We start from the raw sequence: 23575 nt of genomic DNA on the forward strand, positions 1-23575 counted from the left end.
CCCCAAACAAACAGTCAAAGAAAAAAAAAGTCCAGGTTCTAGGGATATAGTACAAAGGATCAACTTTGTTAAGTACAATGGCACTTGCATTGCATGAGGCACACCCCAGGTCAAACCCTGGCATTGCCCCTGAGGTCCAAGCAGGGAGGAGCCCTCAGCACTGTCCTATGTGACCCAACCTTTCCCCAACCTCACAAATGAATTTAAGTGCTGAATTTCAAATTCTACTTTTTTTTTTTTAAATAATCCGTGGCATTTTGTGTGTGCATAAACCGCTTGGTAAGTTTTTAGAAATAAATATACTGTAATTCTTTGAAGTAAAAACATTTTATTTGGAGGTTTTTTAGGAGGGAGAGAAAGTGGGAGAGAGTAACGCGCGTAAGAGAGAGCCCGGGCTTTTCCAAAGGCGGAGAGAGCCCTAGACACATCCCAGCATTAGATATGAAAGCATGAAATACACATCTCAAAAGGCGAGATGCAGGCGACACATGTGCTCGGGTGTCACATGTGTGTGGCCACGTAGGCACAAGCAGCACAGGTACCCATATATCATAATTTAACATAGTTGTTTCTCACCCCAGCGACTATTAATAGTGATTTCTCTAGGAATGCCTACAAGGAAAGCAGAACAGTTCCATTATCTCATAGGTTGTCAAAGGACAAGTTTCTTATTTCCTATTATAATTTGTCTCTTGGATGGGCTGGCCGACTTTATCAGACTGTACAGTGAGTTATTCTTAGAAATCTCTGTACCACAAAAAGTAGTGTTAGATAACTGAAGGATGCTATAATTTCAAATACTAAAATTATTTGCTCGAGCGGGCCCAGTAACATCTCCATTGGAGACTTTGTTGTTACTGTGTCTGGCATATCGAATACTCTCAGTAGCTTGCCGGGCTCTCTGAGAGGGGCGGAGGAATCGAACTATAGCACATTTTGAAATCCTTTGGCCTCAGTTCTAAATTTCAAAACTAAATTTCAGAATTAAACAAAAAACTAAAACTAAATTGTATCACTTGTCTAACCAGATATGCTACTTTAAATCTTTTACATTACTGATATATAATGCAAGTAACTCATTATATGCCAGTTAAATAATAGTTGGCACATTCCCTATTTGGTAAACATTAAAAGCCTTGCAAAAGTCAGCAACATGAACAATTAAAATTATTTTCAACAGAAAATTACTGAAATTGGATTTCTTAGAGCATGATGTTAGAATTCACAAAAGCAGAATCTTCCAATTCATATCACTCTTCATATCACTCTTTAGAAAAAAAGTAAGTTATTAACCTCCCAACCACCACTCTTCAAGTGAACAGAAAATGCCAAACCCCTCCAACTGCCCCCCCCCCCACACACCCTTATTTGTATCTCAGGCAACAATTGCTTCCAGGATAGTTTCAGTGGACCACTTTGGGAAAAAAAATATGCAACTTTGGGAAACACTTTGGGAAATATTTTGGGAAACAAGGGGGGAAATAAGGCAAGTTTCCTGCTCAAAAATAATATAAAAAAATAATATCAAAACCTTCTCTTTTCCTTTTTGGGTCACACCGGCAATGCTCAGGGGTTACTCCTGTCTCTGCACTTAGATTTACTCCTGGTAGTGTGTGGGGGACCATATGGAATGCTGGGGATTGAACCCGGGTCAGGAATGTGCAAGGCATACGCCCTACCCATTGTACTATCTCTCCGGCCCCTCAAATTATTTTCTTATAGCTAAAATGCAAAAGTTAGAGCTATGCAAATAGAAAATTCAAATACTACCATTTAAGATATGAAGGTTCATTAAAAAATAAATCATCTCAGCATAAACTTAAGCATGTAACAGCTGTAATTTTCACTTTACAAAGATAATCATTATTTGCATAAATAATCAAACATCTAGGATACTTAAGTATGTTTTCATGTTCATAGTGTTACTTAAGTTAAAAGAAGCAAATAACTTACTAGAAAATGAATTTCTCACCTTTATCATCTACAATAATCTTTTGAACAATATTAGAAGTAACATAATAAAGTAATATAAACTATTGCCTCTTAAAAAGAAAAATTCCTAATTTTCTCATCTAATGTGCTGTCTCAAGCCCATGAATGCTGATCATTTCTGGGCTGACCAGTTATAACTTTGTCTAAAGGAATGTGCAAGTCAGCCACACTTGGCAATTTATGTACTGTGGTTTTGCGGCGAGTGCTACCATTTTTTAAGGATCAAGAAAAGTGCAATAAATCTAAGACAGGATTGTTAAAATTCATCAAAACACATTATATAACTACCTAGTGTATTTTTTGATTCATATCACATTATTATTTTCCAATGTATTTGGGGTTTAAGACGCAAACAAAGTAACGTTTTAGTGTCCTTCTGTACTTAACTTTTCGATAATCTACCCTATGAAAAGAATAAATAAAATCTTTAAAAGAAAACAGGAACTACATACTATAAACTCCCATTTATGGATAAATGGGGGGAGAGAGGAGAAAATAAATTTTTGAAAACACTTCAAAAATTAGATTTTATCTCATATTGAAAATAAAACTTTGTAATGAATCAATGAGTTCATGTGAAAGTGACAATTTGGTTAAAATAATATTCTACACTGGCATCTTAATATGAAGGTTCAGAGAAAGTCACATAGCATTTTATTGATTCCCACTCAGTTTCACTTCCTTATCTGACCCCATGTTTTTTCTGCTAATCTCCTATAACTCAGTCTATACTCTTTCTAAAGTCATGCTCCTTAGTTAACTTTTCCCTAGTTTACTGCTGTGCAGCTGTTAGGGGTGGGACTGAATTGGAAGTGTGACTTTTTAAATTAGTGTAAATAGTTGCTATTACTATCCTTGAAACCTTTAATATGAAATACTTAAACTGGCAATTTTAGAACTCGATATGTATGCTCCATCGGAAATTTGACAACTGTAGTGAATCATGAGTTAACTGAGCATACTAATGAAAAAAATATATAATCTCTGTGCAAAGAAAAATAAATAAACCAAAGATTCCACTGTGGTAATAGTATTCAGAATCCTAAACAAATTGAAAGGACTCAAAAGGAACAAATTTAAAACTGGAAACACAGTATTAATTCACTCAACTCTATAAATATAACACAGTGCAGTACAGTAAAATACAGTATAATACTTTTCCTATACGGCCAGTCTTCTTGGGCCTGCAGATGTGCAAAGGAAAATATATAAACCAAAGATTTCTACTGCTTTTCCAGAGGCCTCAGGCTACACCTGCTCAGGGAACGATGCAGTCTCGGGGTCTGAACTCGAGTTCCTGCCCAGGAAGAATCAATAATCAGGCGCTCCTGATTGCCTAACTATCCCCCTGTTCCAGAGGAAGATTTTTAATTGTATAATATAACTGAAGACCAGAGACCTCCTCCTGTCATACTCATTCATAAACCTGGACTTTCCGAATGAAACAAGAAATACGAACTAAATAAGTGAAAGTAGTCTTCTACTTAACATTCTGGTTTATGAAATGACATTTTAAAATGTTATTACTTTAATACATTTTCACATATACATATTACTCAATAAGTATTTGCTAAGTGCTTACTACTTGCTCTTTATTATAATTGGTGCTATTAACATTTTGGGTGCTAAAAAGTTCTTACTAAAAAATAACATTAAAACAAAATTTTTCTGCATTTAAGAATTTTTTTTCCTTTTTTTTTTTTTTTTTGTTTCACACCCAGCAATGCATAGGGTTTACTCCTGGCTCATGCACTCAGGAATTACTCCTGACAGTACTTGGGGGACCCTATGGGATGCTGGGAATCAAACCTGGGTTGGCTGCGTGCAAGGCAAACACCCTACCCTCTCTGTTATCGCTCCAGCCCTTACATTTAAGAATTTTTTATTTTGTAAGAGAAGACAAACTTGCAAATAGATGTTAATGACTATTATTACAAATATAAAGTGCTTAAGAGAAACAAAGGAGTGGGGGAACCACTCAGCAAGGGGGAAGCTATTATATAGGTAACACCTAAGCAGGGCTTTGGAATATAAAAATGTGTCCCCTAGCTGGATAGGTGAGAAGGAAAGAATTCTTCACACAAAAGTAGTTGCCTTGGTAAAGACTCATAGGCGTGAAACAAGACGATTAATTTAACGTCAAAGTGCAGAATCAGACTAAAAGGCAGAAAATGTGATAGAAAATGAAGCTAAAGAAGGGGGTAGACAAAGGTACATAACCAAAGACCCCAATCTCCTTCCATTATGTGAAAATCCCACGAAGTGACAAAAACAATATCCCTCTCCTATGCTCACTTCAAACTGTTCATCAGTACTATTCCAGGCCCCACTAGGTGACAGTGTGTCAGGTATTTTAAAAGTAATTTTGGCTGATAATGGTGGTCTGATTAAAATTATTTAGATTTGAAATCTAAGGATATCCTTACATAATTTCTGTACTAGTCGTAACTTTAGTTATAAATAATGGTTTGCGAATGTTATTCAGGGTTATCTGTTATACCATATCATTTTAGGTCCTAATACAGGAGAGTTTTAGTTTTCTAATCTTGCAGCAAAGGGCAATTTTTCAATTTTTTTCAAACCTTTTTTTTAAAGGTGAGACTGGTGAGCTGGGCCACGAGTCTCTCTGAGTATACCTGGTGGGTGAAAAACAACTGAAACAAAATAGGATGGAAATGCTGGTTAGTTCCATTATTGAGTTTGTGAAAGCACTTAGCAGCTAACTTTTTTCAGGTTCTTATATTGCCGCCCTGACACATGATCTGAAAATGAGGATGTGATACTAGCTTGAATACCCCCTCCAGCTGCGTGTCAAGACTTTCCACATAGCTGCAAGACAACAATAAATTGAGACAAAAAGAAAGACGCTATGAAATCTTTAAAAATCAAAGCCAGGGTCAGGGAGAACGCCTAGAGGGCTGGAGCAACCGAGCCCTCGACTGGATTTCCAGCACCACTGAACAGCAAAAGGGACCCCGGGCACTGTTGGGAGGCGCCTCTCCCCGCCAAAACCAAAGCCAACCAAATTCTATCAAATGAGAGAGAAAGAGAGTAAGTGAAAAACTAGAGGGGCTGGGTAGATCATATAACAGGTATTTGACTATTGGTAAATCTGGTAATTTTTATAGAAAAATCAAGTAAACCAGAATTGCAGAAAATGGTTCAATGACATTCCACTAGGTCCCAGAGGTGGGCAGGAGTTCACCCACCAACAATCACTCAAAGATGGTGACACGGAAGAGGTGTGGGCTGGAGAGACAAGGTAAGGTGCCTTGCCTTGCTCGCTGGCAGTTTTCGTGGTCCATCCCAGCACCACACGCGGCCTTCGGAGCAGAGCCAGAAAGAGCTAGATAGCATCGCTTGCCATGCCCCAAACCTCCCTCTCTGCCTCTGCCCCCAATCCTTTCTCCCCCCCACCCCCGCACCTCACCACAAAGGCAAGATGTGCCTAGAACTCAGAACAGAACACCAGAATCACTTCACACAGGGCTTGAAGCTTGAGATGAAGCCACTGAGTTGCAAGAGTCTGCAGCACATCACTGACTCATGATCACTTTGGGAAAAGGTCATGGAAGTACGTAAAAAATATGATGAATTCTGGCTGTATGCAGCACGGAGGGAAGTAAGGTTAAAAAGATGAAAATCTCAGCTAAAATATCTATTTTTCAGACTCTGTGGAAGGATGAAAGAAAAATTCTATTGGTTGTCTGGAACTTTTTGATAGCTATGGTTCCCTTTTCTGGCTGGCCCTTTCTGGGACCCATTCCACACACACACACTGCCCACTATGTGGCAAGCTATGAACTCTAAATATGCAAAAGATGAATAAAATATAGCCCATGGTTTTGAGAAGTTGCATAACTTAATAGAAGTCAGATTTATACTGGATTTCTTATGATACATCATCTGTTACTTCACTGTGAAGGATCCCACATGTGAAGCAGGGCAGACAACTGTTGTACCCTTTTATAACTGAGAAGAATCATGCAGAGACATCTACAGTTCCAACCAAGCTCATTACTATAATCAAATGTTTAATCTCTCTCTATAAATGAAAGTACCTAGAGAAAAACATGTTTTAAAAGGTATAAAAAGAAACAGTATACATTTCTAAAGACAACCTGAGTGTCCACTGGGGCCTCAAACCTAATTCAGCTGCCCTTAAACTGAGCAAGCAGTACTCATAGTGGCCTCAAAGGAGGTGGGAGGGACACTCAACAGGCTGAGTGCATGCTCTGTCTGAGGATGCCTGGTACCTCAAAGTCCCTTGAGCACACTGGGAGCACTCCTGGGTGTGCTCACACACCCCAGCAACAAACAAGACAAAAGGAGGAGGTAGGCAGGGCATAATAAAAAAAGAAGTTTATAAGCTTACGGGTCTCCCAATAAACGCAATACCCTTACAGAAAGTTATCATACATCCAAGTGGGCAAGAAAAACTTTCCTTTGAGCCTATATACTATAATCACTTTGGTTCAGCCTTTAGTATGGGCCAGATAGTATAATAAATGTCTACTATTATTTCAGTTACTTCTCATAACATTCCTAGAGTAAGGATTAAATAACGAAACTGCAGGTGAAACATGAAATTCTTGACACAACACCTGACACATACTGTAACTGAATTCATTATTAGTATCTCTAACTTCAAGTCAACTCTAACTCTATTGTCTTTAAAAGTCACAGTGATTTAAGTGAGCCCATGCTAAAAACTCTTCAGTGACCTCACTATATAAAGATTACCTCCAACCCCTTTAACCTGATTTTTGAAAGGATGTATGATACACCTCTATCTTTGAGGTACCCAAATTTATTTGGCTACTGCTCCCTTTTAAGAAGAAAACAAAACCCACCACTTGTGGTCCTCTGGAAATCTAGCTTCTTTTAAGGAATACACAGAAAGTGACCCCCGACTGGGGGGCTACTACTGCTCTCCACGACTGTTCCAGCACCTGAAGGAGGGGCACAGATTATCACCCACGTTGGAAACAACGCTCTCTCTCTCTCTCTCTCTCTCTCTCCCCATATATTCCTCTGGACGCTGCCAATCCTTCAGGTTCAATAGGCTGCTCACAATTTCTAGAACATACTATATCCTTTTAAATCCCAATCTTACAAACACTTCTGTATCTGAAGCTTTAATGCTCAGGGGTTATTCCTGGCTCTCCACGCAGGGGAACATATGTGATGCCCGGGAACAAACACAGGTTGGCCACATGCAAGGTAAACACCCTACTAGCTATACTGCTGTCCGGCCCCTGTTTTTGAAGAATTCTGTCTTCAAGAATTCTTCAAGGCTTGGAAGAAAGTGTTACATATCCCACAAAGCTAATTCTCTATAGTACTCTCAAATACGGCTTGCCTCTGTATTACGAGATTTTGTGTTTCTTGTCTGTAAATTACTGCAGGCATGACTGATTCATTTCTACATCTCTGTGCACAGCACAATGGTTTATACAAATTTTGCACTTTAATAGAGTAGCAAAATGCATTATTAATACCTCAATGGCAATTAATCGACTTAAAGTCAATGTGAGGGTAAAAAAATCCAGATGATACTTTACTTTCGCTTTCAATTCACTTAACAGTGGTACTGGTCTGCTAAATGTGCTAATAGCTCCCTTTTTAGTACTTACAACTTTTCTAATACCACATGGTGTAACATATGGTCTATGTTCTGCGCCTTAATGTTGCTTAATGTGGACTAGATTGCTGACATTAAATTCATATGCATTAATTTTGGAGGAAGGGTTAAAACATAAGTTGGAATATTAGACTTAATCTTTCTTTGAAAGATACCTATAGTTATCAACCTATTTATTAAGTTAACTTTTGTGAATTCATTAATTCTAAATGAATACTAAAAGGATACAAACTGGTAAAAATAAACATCCCTAAAAGCTTTAAAATCTTACTAATTGTCCCCAGCCCTGTAACACATAATTTCATTTTGGGGGGGTTAAAATCTTAGGTAGGAAACCTTGATTTTCAGTTTTTATATTAAAAAAAAATTCTGTTTATAACTTTGTTGTCTGGTTCCTTACAAGCTATTAAGTAAAACATATAAGAAACATTAGTCATATTTATACTTTAATTACATTTGTATCTTAAAGTATAATATTATTGATATAAACAGGTATTTGGTTCTATGAAGAAATCTTACAGCTTCCGACTACTGAAGAACATATTACATGAAGACATGCAGAGCACAGAATGAATAGTTCAGTATCTTAGAACGGAGAATTAACTTCATTTAATTCCCTATACTACCCTTTACTTATAGGGCTTAACAGTCTTTCAAATGTAACTGTCTTAAATTATTTTTGCATTAGTTTGCCACAACTAGCAAACAAGTTAAACGAGAAATGTTCAGGCAAAAAGATATGTTAAAGTCAGTACTAGGCGCATGTTACCTGTTAGGGAGGTTACTATAATTTAAAGCAAGATGACCAAAGTTTTGAAAGTTTCAGTTACTTAAGATTTCATAGTAAGGCAAGTTATAGAGGCTAAGCTTGACTAGTGCCATGGACTTGAGCATACCTGGAAATAGAAAATTTCAAACTGTGGCTGTTCTTGATTGGCCCAGTGCCATTTTTGCAGCTTACAAATTTTTAATTAAGTAACTGCAGTGAGCTCATCTCTACTGGATACTTCTTTTCCAGGGCAGGTCCAGGAACTGGGTCTGGAGCCTTGAAAGCAGAAGAGAAACTAGAGTAAACTACAGGTAGGCAGAACAAGAAACTTGACCAGATAACATTATGAGATCTAACAGCAGTGAGGCAGTCCCCAAAGTCGCTTATATAAAATATTCTGAAGTAGAAAAAAAAAGGTTTCCAGTTACCAGAGGATACTCCCTCCCTACATTAAGACAGTGTCTTAATCTACCCAACACTACTGAATTTCCAATTCAGAATTCTTGATAAATTCTCTAGTGGCTTTTACAACAGACTGGCCAACATTGGACCACAGAGTATAACAGAAAGCGAAGAAAACAACAATAAATCAGTTTTTATGGGTAAAACTGGAATAGTAAAGTCCTTATTTAGGGTAATTTTGCCTTTTTTCTTTTGCTATCTTACTTCCAAATGATGTTAAACTGCTCCCGTAATTTCCTACAATTTTTAGAACTTTCTTAAGAAATGCTTTAGATTCATCTGAGCAATGATTCGAATTCTGAGTTCCAATTTTAAAAAATACTTGGTAATTCTTAAAGAGGGAGGCAAAGAACAGCTCATAAGATGTGGTTCTTAACCACACTGGAAATTCTTTTTTTCCATTACCAAAATAGATTCAAATCATTCTTAAAACTTTGTTAGGTTCATATTAAAAGCAAAACAAACTTGCAACTACAAAGGTTGCAAAATGGCAGGACATTAAGCTTGGTACAGACTGCTGTGCTAATTGGATTACCAAGGCCTGGACACCCTTACAAGCTTTTCTAAGAAATGACTCTCACAGCAGTCAAAATGTAATAGGATGTAAAACATAGTGATGACAGAATTCAAGGACGAGAGCTGTCTGAATTTCTAATAACACATCAAAGCTAAACAGAATAAATGTAGTTATGAAAAATGTGAATTTTTTATCTTTTGTGAAAGCATATTATAAGGACAGAAATCCTGGAGAGACATCTCTATTCCAGTTTGGCTTCAGTTATGACCTTGGTCTAACTCTTCTATTGAATGGAACTGGATTGCCCTGAAAACAGAAACTATATAAAATACTTAACTGCACTGCACTCAGTAGTTAAGTCTGTACATTTTTCTGATTAAAAAAAGAGAATGAAACATATTTGCCCTAAACACATGGCCTAACAAGAATTAGATGGGGGCTGGAGTGATAGCACAGCAGGTAGGGCGTTTGCCTTGCACGCGGCCGACCTTGGTTCGATTCCCAGCAGCCCATATGGTCCCCTGAGCACCGCCAGGGGTAATTCCTGAGTGCAGAGCCAGAAGTAACCCCTAGGATCGCCGGGTGTGACCCCCCCCCCCAAAATATAACAAAATATAACAAGAATTAGAGAGCAATTCTCCCTTCAAGTACTTTTTCAATACACATCTTGTTGATAGGTTGTTTGTACTGCAGAACTTAAAAAAAAAATAGAGGAATCCGTGCACCAGAGAATTTAAGGCAAAGAATAGTAATTTTAATCTGTTAGAATAGGGGCTCTAAATAATTATCAAATAGGTCTCAAAGATCAGATCACTAAGTAACAGTAACTGTTCACAAGCCTGAAGAAATTAGGGGGAGTGGGAAAAGTCATAAAAAAGGGGAGGGGTTTACACTTAGCTTTTTGTCTTATTTTTGGGGGGGGCCTTCCAAACAATGTTCAGGAGCCCCACGGGTCACAAATGGAGACGCTCAATTTACTGGGTTCAAGGGTTAAATGCTCTGACACAGCAATGCTAGAGACCATCAGAGATACCATGGTGGTACTGGGAGGCCCAGGGTTCTACCGCATGGTGGTGAGAATGGGGGTACACAGTGCCACTCAGGCACACGCTCCAGTCCTTTGAACTATTTCACCAGCTCCTCAAAATAGCTTTAAACACAACACGGGAAGGCCTTATTCAACTCAGACTGCAATTTAAAGATTAAAAATTGCATATTCCCCAGAAAAGGTTGGTGGTGGGGGGGAGGGGAATGAGAATCGCATTCATTAATCAACATGGATAAGATTTCAGTTTAAAGACCATCAAGAATAACATTAAATAAACCATTATTTTTTTTCTAAATTGCTTTGGGTACCACACATGTAGCACTCAGGGGAACTCAGGGTTTGAACCCAGGGCCCAGCTCTCATACTGAGATCTCATTACTCATAGAAATAATTCACTTGATTCTTTGGCTTGTCCAGGCATACAGGCATCTACAAGTAATAAATTTGTCCCCTGACTTTTAATAATTATACTTCCAAATGGTCTAATTACATTGGACAGTATTTCTGAGACAATGTAACAGTAATACAGGCCAGACCTTTTTTGATTCATGGCTTTTAAAAAGGAATTTTGGGCCCTGGGGATGTGGATCAGTGGTAGAGTGCCTGTCTTGCACACATGAGGCCTCAAGTCTGATCCTGGCTCTGCCCGCAAGATCCTCAGTGCTACAACTAACCAAGTGTGCAAGCTCCAGTCATGACATCAACAGCAAAGAAATTAAAAAAAATTAACATTTACTAAATACTAAAATAAGAATTCTCTTAGCCTGCAACTTCTAGAAATAAAGTTCTGGCTTCTGGTCTGAGATATATTTAAAATGATGGCTGGAGGAATTGATCGGGATGGGAGATGTATGCAAAGAGTTGATAAAGGACCAAACATGATGGCCTCTCGGTGTCTGTATTGCAAACCATAATGCCCAAAAGTAGAGAGAGATTATGGGGAATCATGTCTGCCATGGAGGGATGGGTGTTTGATCACTGTGTGATTGTAACCCAAACATAAAAGCTTGTAACTATCTCACGGTGATTCAATAAAATTAAAAAAAAAAAAGATATCTATGGTCCGAATATCTAAGCCATTCCTGTTTCACTAAGAATTCTGTTTTATTACGGAGGCACAACAGCAGAGTTCAGGGCTTACTTCTGGCTCTGTGCTCTGGGGTCACCCCTGGGGACCATATGTGGTGCTGGACCATATGGGATCCAACTGGGGCTGGCGCATGCAAGGCAAGCGCCTTCACCCCTGTACTATTTCTCCACTCCCCCCTTCATTTTTTTTTCTAAAGAACTATAAGCCTTCCACTTGTAAGAAATGTTATGCATATGATAGCATTAAGTGTTTGTGTTTATATCTAAATATTTGGGATGGGGGGCATCACAGCATGGCAATAAAACCCCCACCCCCAAACTTACTCAATACTGCCATGCCAACAGAGTCCATAGATTTAAAGTAAATCTGGACTCAAAATCATGTCATTATTTATGCCAATGTTTCCTACTGAAGTTGATTTCATGATCCAGTCAGACTGTGTTAACACTCAACACAAATAAATCTAGTGGGACTCTAATAATATGACAATTTTGAAGTAAGTAGGTAGTATAAATCCAGATATATCCATAATCACAGAGTTATATGAAATCATCTGTGCTTTTTTTCTATTAGTAAGAGTAACCAGAACTTCTAATACTACTGGGCTTTACTGCTTAACAACATTAGAGACATTTAGAAGTTGTTATTAGTGAAAATATAAGGATGTGCTCATTTTTTTCCAACTGAAAACTAGAGTAAAACCGTATAAACCCAAACACTTTTTATTTCTACTAGTCTTCACACTAATCTCTTAGTAATTTCAGAAACCCAGTCAGGTTTGTCTGAAAATGCTCACCTACTTTCTTTTCCAATTATGCCACTGTCCTTGCTGTACCTGCCATTTCTCCACATTGATGCTTATCAAAATCTTAAGTTCCTTTTCAAAACAAGTTCCATCTCTCTTTCTTCTTTAGCGGGGGAAGGGGCACACCTGGTGGTACTCAGGGCTTACTCCTGCAGGGTGGGGGTGGGGGAGGGAGAGATAAGACCATATGGGATGTTGGGAATCAAATCAAAGCAAATGCCTTAGCGCTGTACTTTTACTCTGGCCCCTTCATCTCCTTTTTGACTACTTCAGACCACGTGTATCCCTGTATTCCTAGAACTCCTTTGGGTTCATGGGTGAACCCTGGGAAATGGGCAATTTTGCTTATAAAATACTAACAGAACACAGTCAATAAAGAAACTAGTTTCAATAGATCAACTGTTAGAACAATCGGTTTAGAAACTTTATCAGAAAATACATCAAGAGAAGGATAGATTTCACTAAAAACTAAAATTCTTTACAAATAAGTTCACTTGGAACCTAGAAGCGTATATCCTAGGCAGTACTGCATTACATTCCAAGTCATATATCACGAAAGGAGTGCTACAGTAGACATGAAACAATGATTGGTGCCAAAAAACATTTCCGAAGCACCAACAATATACACCAGACCCTATTTCAAATCACCAATTCAGTGAAAACAAAACATGTCACACAGGAATGAATGTACTGTCTGAATCTGAACTAGAGCCTAGGGTGCCGGACTCTCATTTTGAACCCACGAAACAAAAAGCTCTACCCATGTTAAGTGAAAGAGCTGGGTGGAGAATATGCCCTATTTCAGAATATAGAAAATCATAGAAAATGTTAAATACATTTAAGTCAATTAAAAATATGTATATAAATAAAATGTCATATAGAAAAATCTGTAAAATCCGACAAATAGATCTGGGGTATAAGTTTCAATTATCTATGTAATTATTAACTAATGATACCAGATGAATGAATTACTCTACTCATTAATATTTTACTTTTAATTGAACCACCATGAGATAGTTATTTTAATCACGCATTTCACAAAGCTTTGCTTCTCTTCAATGAGCTCAGCCTGGTAGCCTTATTATTTTTTTTTTACATAAAAATACAAACACTTAAGATTCAGTAACAGAACATCTGCCTTGCAGGGTTTGATCTTTGGCACTGCCTCACATACTGAGTGTGATCCTTGGTGCCACAACAAAGTGTGTGAACCACCAGTGGATTGTGTGTGACCCGAGGTCAGTAAAAATATACAAATGCTTGTACTAAAATTACATGTATCTCTAAACTTTATCCTGGAGATAGGGTATGGTGACATATTATTCTAAGCAATTTATTTTTTCCACTGAAAAAATGGGTTCAGAAGAGGAAAATGGAAACATGGGTAAGAAACAAGAAACTTCTTTTTAAACATCTGAATCTCAAAAAAAAAAAAAACCCCACCTGAATCTCTACTATTGATTATGACTGAAAGGAAATTACTTTTCCTAAAGAGAAACTCAAAATTCAAATTACAAAGGAATTCAGAGAGTGAATGTGAGAGAGAATGGGGACTGGGGTGAGTGGAACAAGTAAACCAAGAGCCTGACACTGCCACGCTAGCACCTTAAAGTTCTCTTGCCCTAAAATTCAACTCACTGCCTTTACCCAAAAGAGTATCTCTCTGTTAATTATTAGTAATAGAGCATGATTTTGAAGCCAGAAATCTCAAGGTCATCAATTCTACTTTTCCTTGCCGTATATAATCAGCAAAGTTCCACCGACTACTCCCACAAATGTTTCTTGCACTCACTCCCTTCTCTATTTCTACCCAACAACGTCTTTACTGAAGGGTCTGTTTCCTGGGGGGGGGGGGGGGGGGGGGCAAGGGGGGGAGGAGGAAGAATCACAGGAATATAACAATTTTTTTTTTTTACCCAAGCCTCAACTTGATCCACTCCTAAGCCTGTTAGAGATATACTTCACAGTAATCACAAATTAGTTCTCAAAACAGCTTGTTTCTATTACATACCTCCCCCCCCCAAAAATGCAGACTTCATAGAGTATGAACTTTTGGAAGAGGGTGGTGACACTGGCCTATGAAATAATAATGAGAGGCAAGGCAAGGCGAGAGAGTTGAAGACCAAGAACTCAGAAAATAAAAGAAAAGTAATTAAGTGTAGGAAAGAATGGTCTCATGAAAGACAAATGAAAAGAGATATAACTATCATAAAATCTGAGTTGTAATAATTTTAAAGAAAGTCTTTTTTGCTTATCTAACACTTATTAAATAATTCTATGTGCCAGCTAGCCCCTGTGCCAAACAACACATTCACCCATTTAAATCTCCCCAAAATGTGAGAAAATAACCACTGTATCAAGACTCAGTTTACACAATAGAAGAGATGGTGGCATTAAAAAAAATCCTAGTATATCTTAATATGAAGTAAACATACCTGGATATAAGTTAGATTTGTCTGTCTACTAATTCTAAAGGAGTCTTATCTTTTCCCTTTACCAATTTATTTCTGGGTCTAAGTCAGAAATTTAAGTCTCTTCTTATGAGCTATTTTGCAAAACTGGTTTTAACTTGCAGCCAGAGCAACAGTATTGGGTAGGGCATTTGCTTTGCACCAGGAGATCTGAGTTTGATCCCTGGCATTCCAAATGGTCCCCTGAGCACTGCCAAGAGTAATTTCTGAGTGCAGAGCCAGTAGTAACTCCTGACAATCACTGGTGTGACCCAAAAAGCAAAAATAACCCCCTTAAAAAGCCAGCAACAAAAACTGGGTTTAACTTTTATTGTGTCATATTATCCATGATATTTTCTTACTGATAATCTATAGACTTCAAGCACTTTATTTTTATTTCCCTACTGCATGATTTATATCCCATTTGTTAAAATATTGGGATTTTGGGGGAGGGGGGGAATATTCAATGATGCTCAGGACTTACTCCTGGCTTTGCTCTCAGGAGTTACTCCCAGCTGTACTCAGGGGACCATATGGGGTACTGGGGATTGAACCTGGGTTGGTCACATTAAAGGCCTTGCCTGCCGAACTCTCTCTCTCTCTGGCCCCAAATTATTTACTTTTTGTTTCTCCCATTAAATATATGTTTTGCATTCCTGATGCAGCACCTTGGCACTAAAACCCTGTGAATATTTATAGATGAATGAGTGGACATACACTACTGAAGTTTAAAGCTAGTCAACATTTGTTTTTGAAAGTAAAGAAGTTTGGGGGATGGGCCAAGTCCCTGCCCTGCCCAAGGCTGCACCCATACCCCACAGCTGCCGTCATGAAACTTATCTGCTCGGTTCCATAGATCCTGGAGCCCCAGAGCCTGCAACACCTCCAAATTCCACAGTACTGACACCCCAACGGGCTGGATCGATGGCACCAAGGGTAGGGCGTTTGCCTTACACGCGGCCCACTTGGCCGACCCGGGTTCGATTCCTCCGCCCCTCTCGGAGAGCCCGTCAAGCTACCGAGAGTATCTCGCCCGCATGGCAAAGCCTGGCACGCTACCCGTGACATAATCGATCTGCCAAACACAGTAACAATTGTCACAATGGAGAGACTACAAGGCCCGCTTGAGCAAATCAATGAACAACGGGAGGACAGTGACAGTGACAGCCCACCAGGAGCACACCAGATTGGAAGGGAAAGTAACACAGAAGCAAACTGAGCTCAATGAGCAAGAACAGTATCACAGGACACTCTTCTAGCAACAAACAGCTTAGTAAACCCCCAATGAGGACTTAATGATCCCTTGTGAGATTTGACAAATTTTCTTTTACTGAATTTTTAAAAAAATGATTTCACCAGTCATTTAGTTGTAACAAACAACATAAAATTATTTGTGTGTGCTAAGGGGGCAGGCTTGGGAAGTGGTCAGGAAAATGGGGACAACGGTAGAGGGAAAGTGGTGGTGGAATTGGTGTTGGAACACTGAATGCCTGTAACAAAAGCAATTTGAACAACTTTGTAAACCTCAGAGTTTAAATAAAGTAAAAAAAAAAAGGAAGAAAGTAAATGAGCTTTTGAGGTACATGAAGGCAATGGTCAAAGGCCTATTCTAAGTAATCCCTTGAGCTTCCAACTCTACTCTCACATAACACCAATGCAAAGCAACATTACTGACCCCAGGTCAGTGAGGGACACATTTTGTGCATTTTCCCTCCCCATAATAGGAATAAACTTATGTAAAAATCACCTGAACTTTAACACAGACCTTGTATTTAAGTGCAGACCTTGTATTATGAAGAGTAAGCTTGACTGCAGTCAATAATGTAATGACCCAGTGGCAGGCAATTCCCTGACACTCAGAGAAATGTCACCTCTTTATCTGCTCCTACCTAGTCCTGCATGCTTGCTGTGGTGGTCCAGCGCTGACAGTGGATCTTTTTGTGTAGTGTCTTAATGCTGCAGTAGGGCAGATTTAGATTTTGTTCTAGATTTATTTTTGGTATTCATACTAGGTATGCTGTAATTTTTTAACATGTAGATTCTTAGAGCCATCAGTCAGGAGATAGGACACATAGAAATTTCTTTGTGTTACCCCTTCTCCAGTCATACCTTTTCCCTTTTACCCCATTACTGTTACCGCTGAAAGTGGTCCTAATAAATTTTGTCCCTTCATATAATTTGCATCAGGTGTGGTGTTATCTTTTTGATATTGTAGCTTTTCCACTTAGCCCTGCACCCTTGAGATCCATGCAAGTTGCTGTAACAGTAGTTCATTTCCTTTTAATGCCAAGGGGTGTATATCGTATATGCCATTGTATGGATGTATCACCGGCTGGATGTATCATACTTTGGATTTCCAGTTTGGAGCTCTAAAAAGTTTTGTATAGGTTTATATACTTTACATCTCTAGAATAAGCTTGTCTATTCTAGAGTGCAATTATTAAATTAATTGCTAGTTAAATATAGATTTCGCTTTGTAAGAACGAAGTGATGTTCTCTTCCTCTCTCTATAGAAGAAACTCACTATCTCACGCACCTTCTTATCTGGTACTACCGGATGAACTTGCAAATGTCTTTAAAATTTTTATTTTAGCAATGAGGTTTAATGATTGAATAAAGAAACTATGGTACATATGCACAACGGAATACTTCTCAATAGTTTTAAGGTCAGTCCTTCTTCCTAAATCTAATTCTTTTCTACACATCCTCTAAAACAGAGCCACAGATTTTCTAGAATGTTAGTGTTCAGCATCCGTTGTATTTAGGATGAAGTAAAAAATTAGAGCATATAAATATCTTCATGCTCTACCTTGTAATTTTCTACCTCACTTTCCACTAACCCACCTCAGGAGCCTCCTGCACTGTGAACTAAATCCACCCCTTACCCATGTTGTTCATATCATGGCCCCTCTTTCCCTGATGAGTGGTGAGTTTTTCTCTTCCATGTCTATCAGACATGCCACCTCTTCTGTAACAACATCCCTTCCATATTCCCTTGTTCCCCACGGAATCAGAAACTTTCTACTGCAGATTCCAAAAGTGTTTTAAGTCTGCCAGTATGTCTGTTATAGCCTGGCACTTATTATGCCTAACCTTGCCCGAGTACTAATCTTTATCTATCTCATCTTTCCAACCCCTTCACCTACCCAAGTACCTAGCATATAACAGGAGCGCGAAACTAAGATCTATCAAAAAAGTGAATCAGATCAACTTAGAAAAAATGCAGAGGAAAGACAACAGAAGAATGACTCATGCCAAGTGTCTTGGGTTAACTAGTATTCAGCACAGGTGTGTCATGGAAGGCAAATGTCACAAACTCTAGGGAATTTCTGTCTCCTGATCACGTGGCTATCTCATAAAGGCTTAAGTATTTGTGGCTTGTGTTGAGAAAATTGCCAGCTCAATTTTCCCATGAATCTTCCCTCACCAAAAGCACTTCTTGTTCCACTAGAAGAACTGCAGCAAAGACTCCAGACAGTATCCTGTAAGTTCACGTCACTGTTCAGGAGGGGAAAATCTCCTGAAGAGAATGAGGATGGCTCAGTCAGGCCAACCCATCACCTTAGCTAAAAAATTATTTTCAAAAAAGGGAAAAAAAACTTGCACCAGTTTTACATGTTCAAAGAATAGATTATCACAGTACAAGATTATCCAGACAGAGGCCAGAGCCATAGTATTATCAGGTAGTGCGTCTGCCTTGCAGGAGTCTGACCTGGGTTCAATTCCCAACACTCCATATGGTCCCCTGAACACATCAGGAGTGATCTGTGAGCATAGAGCCAGAAATACGCCCTGAGCACCACCAGGTGTGGCCTAAAACCAAACAACAAAAAACCCCCAAACAACCACCATACAAACAAAAAAGATTATCCAGACAAATTCTCTTAAATTAAGAGAATTAAGAGCTCACAAAATTAAAAAGCAACTATCAGATGGAGGATATATGAAGCAAGTTGATTAAGTTACTAGTTTGGATTTTTTAGAAACTATTGGGGCTGGAGCGATAGCACAGCGGGTAGGGCATTTGCGTTGCGTGCGGCCAACTCAGCCGAGCTAGGTTCGATTCCTCCGCCCCTCTCAGAGAGCCCGGCAAGCTGAGACTATCTCGCCTGCACAGCAAACCCTGACAAGCTCCCCGAGACGTATTCGATATGCCAAACACAATAACAACAAGTCTCACAATAGAGATGTTAGTGGGCCCGCTTGAGCAAATCGATGAACAATAGGAACAATGGGAAGACAGTGCTACTGTGCAGTGCTATTGTGAATAAAATAACCATTTTAATGTGGGCTGATATAAACTGCTGTTTTGCAATGCTTTTCTAGTTTTTGTAGAGTACTGTTTCAGACGTTTCTTAGGGTAGCCTCATTAAAACTACCCTAAGTTCTTTAGGGCAGTCCAATAAAACTCTCCTCTCACCTTTGCTCTTCCTCCAAGGGTTCTTACTACTTAAACTAAGCAGTTCTTTCATCATACTGCCAATCTGCTTGTTTTGACACCACTTCCAATATTATTTTGTTCACAACTTCATCCCTCTGACATTTAGTCAAGTACCTTAAAAAAATTGTCAACGTCATGAGCATCACTTATCAAGAACTATGTACTTATTCACAGCAACAAATCTCATTTGTTTTCATTAAACAAAGCATTTGAGAAAATAATTTGAGGGGTGCAGAGGGGGAAGGAGGTGGGTTAAAGAAAAAATTAATTTCCAAAGGTGCAATAAAATCAAGTCTAATATAGGAAATTCTGACATAACTAAATAAAATATTCAACATGTTACAGATATTAATGATGCATTAATTATGGAGTCAGGCCTGCATTCCTTCTAAAATGCAAGTTTTCTCGATCATGCTATCTTCTCTTTAACTATCTTCTAGGGAGGATTAGAACCATTAAAAACCCATCATCTCTGAGCTGGAGAAAAAGCTTGCTTGGCTGAGTGCATGCTTGGCATGCAGTATTCAATCCTGGGTACATGGTTTCTGAGCATGCTGGGAGCAACTCTGCAGCACTCAGTTGCTAGTAGCCCAGAAGCACTGACCGGTGTGGTCCACCAACCAACCAGCCTAGAAAACTCAGAAATCAGGGACAGAACGATAGTATAGCATGTACGGAGCTTTCTCTGCAAGTGACTGACTAGGTTTAATCCCATATGGTACCCAGAGCTAGCCAGGAATGAACCCGGAGTGCAGAGCCAGGAGTAAGCCCTGAGCATCACTGGGTGTGGCCCCAAAAGCAAAACAAAACAAAACAACAACAATAACAACAACAACAAAATAAAAGGAAAATCCAGAACAGACCAGAAAATGTCAAATATGAAAGCTATCTTAATCCTGCATTATACTATAAACCGGAGTATTAATTTTTAAATTTAACTAAACTATTTGTTGATTCACTTATTGCCTATATTTTGTTATTCACGAAATTAAAAAAAAAAAACTTCTGACCTAAGTTGCATTACTTGATCCATATGAAAACGTCTAAAAATGTTAGATTTTCAAAAGATATTTGATGAGAACAAAAATCAATTTTTTGCACATATTCATATAAATAATCCTTTACATTATATGTTGATTTGCTAACAGCAAAACAACTTATAAAAACAAGACCAAAGGGCCTGAGAGGTACTATTGTAGGTAAGGTGTTCACCTTGGATGGGTTGGACCTGGTTCAACCACCAGCCTCAAAATGGTCCTCTGAGCCCTGCTGGGAATGATCCCTGAGCACAGAGCCAGGAGTAAGCTCCCGACCATAGCTTGGTGTGGCCCCCAAACCAAATAAATTATTATTTTGTTTCAGGTAGTGAGAAGTCTATTCATTAATGACTGGATCTCCAACACTACTTGTGCTTTGAATTTTATTTTACAAACTGTATAAAAACTGCACACGTGGGGCTGAAGGGATAGTACAGCGGGGAGGGTGCTTGACAAGCACACAGCTGGTGCGGGTTCAATCCCTGACATTCCATATGGTCTTGAGCACAGAACCAAGAGTAACTCCTGAGACCACCGGGTGTGGCCCCAAAGCAAAAAACCAAAACAACAACAAAACCCAAATCAAACCAAAGACCCCTAACTGCACCATGGACTACAGTATTTTCTCTAGGATTAGATTTCATATAAATCCCAGGAGGGCAGATACATGTTGAAAGTAGACTATGGACTGAACATGATTGCCACTCAATGCCTCTTCTGCAGAACAAAACACCCAAAAGGAGAGAGAGAACAAAAGGGAATGCCCTGCTACAGAGGCAGGGTGGGATTGGGGGACGGGGAGGTGGGAGGGATACTGGGATCAGTGGCGGTGGAGAATGGGCACTGGTGGAGGGATGGGTACTTGATCAGTGTATAATCGAAACCCAAGCACAAAAATTTGCAAAGCTACAACTGTACCTCATGGTGTTTCACTAATAAAAATTTAAAAAAAAATTTCATATACAAACTAGAAACTATTTTCCTGACCCCAGGTAGCACTGTAGCACTGTCCTCCTGTTGTTCATCGATTTGCTCCAGCCAGCGGGCCAGTAACTAAGCACATTTATTATTTAACAACTAATTAAGTAACTATTACATTAAGTTACATTTCTAATGTAGCACTGCTCAATCTGGGAACACAAGTGAGATTGTTGCTGTTTTTGGCATATTGAATAGCCACGGGAGCTTGCCAGGCTCTGCCGTGAGGGGATACTCTGAGTAGCTTGCCGGGCTCTCTGAGACGGAGGAATTGAACCCAGCTCGGCTGTGTGCAAGGCAAATGCCCTACCCGCTGTGCTATCGCTCCAGCCCATTTCTAATGTAACTAAAACAAACATTTGCCTCGTTGTATTGGAAAGCTTAATCTTCAAAACATTAAAAACTTCACTAAAAACCCTAAAAACTAAGCTAATCTAGAAGTTGGGGGGGTGGGGGATGGAGTGCTAGAATACATGCCTTGTGCCTGCAAGGCACTGAGTTCTCTCCCTGACAACATATGCCCCTCACCATGACCCCAAGCACCAACAGTTGCAGTGGTCTGGTCTAAGCACATAACTCTCTCAGGCTCTGTTCTGAAGATAGTGACCTGCCCAAAGAGGAGTGACACGGCCATCCCGGCTGAGCACAGGGGAAATCTCCTTACCCCAAGAAAGTTAAAGGGAAGAAACCCCGTCTTTTTTTTTTTTTTATAATTTATTTATTTATTGAATCACTGGGAAAAGTTACAAAGCTTTCAGGTTTAGGTCTCAGTCATGCAAATATCAAACACATTTCCCTTTACCAATACTTATTTTTCACCACGAAGAACCCCAATAAACCCCCAACCCCCACCACTCCCAATGCCTGTGAGGCAGATGAATTCTAGTTAACTATCTACTTTGACTAGATTCATCGTTTCGATAAAAGATGCACCATTATTATTTAGAGTTTACCCCCCCAAATCAGACCTGCTGAAAAAGCATTGTGAAATGATTTGCTTTCTACAGCTGGAAACCCCCGTCTTTTTAAAGCCCAGGATAAGAGGCAGAGAGACAACAGACTTAAGTATATGCTTTGCAGGCAGGAAACCCAGGTTTGATTCCCATTCGATTCCCAGCGCTGCAATCTTCAATGCACTGTTGGGAGTAGACTGAGCACATCTGGGTGTTGCAAAACAGTAAGCAGAAGCGCTTCATAGGACATGTCTTACATCTTCACGATTACTGATAATTACCTGATTCCAGGTAGTTACTGTGCTGTGCTACATCAAAAAAATACAAAACAGAAAACCAAGCTAAAACCACTATACAAGGTGGATATTCTTACACCTATGTACACGTTAAAAGGGGGGCTGAAGGGGCTGGAGCAAGCAGGGCGCTTGCTTTGCACATGGCCGACCTGGGTCCAGCATCCCATATGGTTCCCCATGTCCTGCCAGGAGTGATCTCTGAGTGCAGAGCCTGGAGTGACCCCCCGAGCACTGCCAAGTATGGACCAAAACCCAAAAACAAAGTGGGGGTGGGGGGGCGGCTAGAGAGAGTGCAGGAGGTAGGGCACTTGTCTTCTGATTTTACATCCCAAGGGGAGTGTCTGGAGTGTCTGTCTGTCTGTCTCTTTCTCATGAAAGTAAGAGAAATGAGATTTCAACTCAAAATCAAAAGTGCTATCCTCTCCAGTTGCTAACTGAAATAAAGGAGGTAAATGCCCTTCTACCACGAGTTCCCGCGTCCACATCGTAATTACTGTTTTTGCTGGGTTTCGATTAAAATTTGTTTGATCTCAGAATCTCTGGGAATTAAGTTGTTGATTTTAGATTTCATTTGTGCTGGCAAGCATTTTCTCTCATTGATAAGAAACGAGAGAACCGTTCCATGGAATTGCCAATAGCTCTATACTGATGAAAGAAACAGAAATCTTTGGCTTAGCTGGCTGGCAAACTGACAGGAAACAAATTGTGATGTGTTTGATTTTGCTAGTGCTAAAAAGACTAACATTAAGATATTAAAGGTCATAGGGCTGATTGCGTGCTTGACAAGCAGGAGGCCGGGGTTTGAGTCCCAGATGCATGGTCCCCCAACCACCACTGGGATAAACCCTGAACAGAGAGCCAGGAGCAGGCCCCCACGCACTGCCAGGACTTAAGATAATAAAGGTCAAAAGAAAATTTCCTTACTTTAAATGTAAAAGAGCATTATCTAATAATTCAGATTAAATATAGTCAATAAAGCAGGCAATGAGTAGAATTCACTAATAATTACTTTTCCATTTTGGCGCATGGGGAAAGCAATGTCTTTGAGTCATTCTCCCAGAAACTGTCTTCTGCTCTGGGCCAGCCAAACCTG

General features: G+C 39.3%; 1 protein-coding gene across 3 annotated transcripts in view; it reads right to left on the bottom strand.

Annotated features, from left to right (window-relative positions):
- The window catches only part of TAB2 (TGF-beta activated kinase 1 (MAP3K7) binding protein 2), a 76577-nt gene that overhangs the window by 45467 nt on the left and 7535 nt on the right, over window positions 1-23575 (bottom strand). For 2 of the 3 annotated variants that reach the window (XM_056125977.1, XM_056125978.1), the window contains exon 2: window positions 8533-8681. The exons of the other annotated variant lie outside the window; for it this stretch is intronic. The gene's annotated coding sequence lies outside the window, so the exon portion shown is untranslated. The remainder of the gene's footprint in view (window positions 1-8532; window positions 8682-23575) is intronic. 3 annotated transcript variants of the gene reach the window in all.

Source organism: Sorex fumeus, unplaced genomic scaffold, assembly GCF_029834395.1.
Source record: "Sorex fumeus unplaced genomic scaffold, SorFum_2.1 ptg000061l, whole genome shotgun sequence".
In the NCBI taxonomy this organism is placed as follows: domain Eukaryota; kingdom Metazoa; phylum Chordata; class Mammalia; order Eulipotyphla; family Soricidae; genus Sorex; species Sorex fumeus.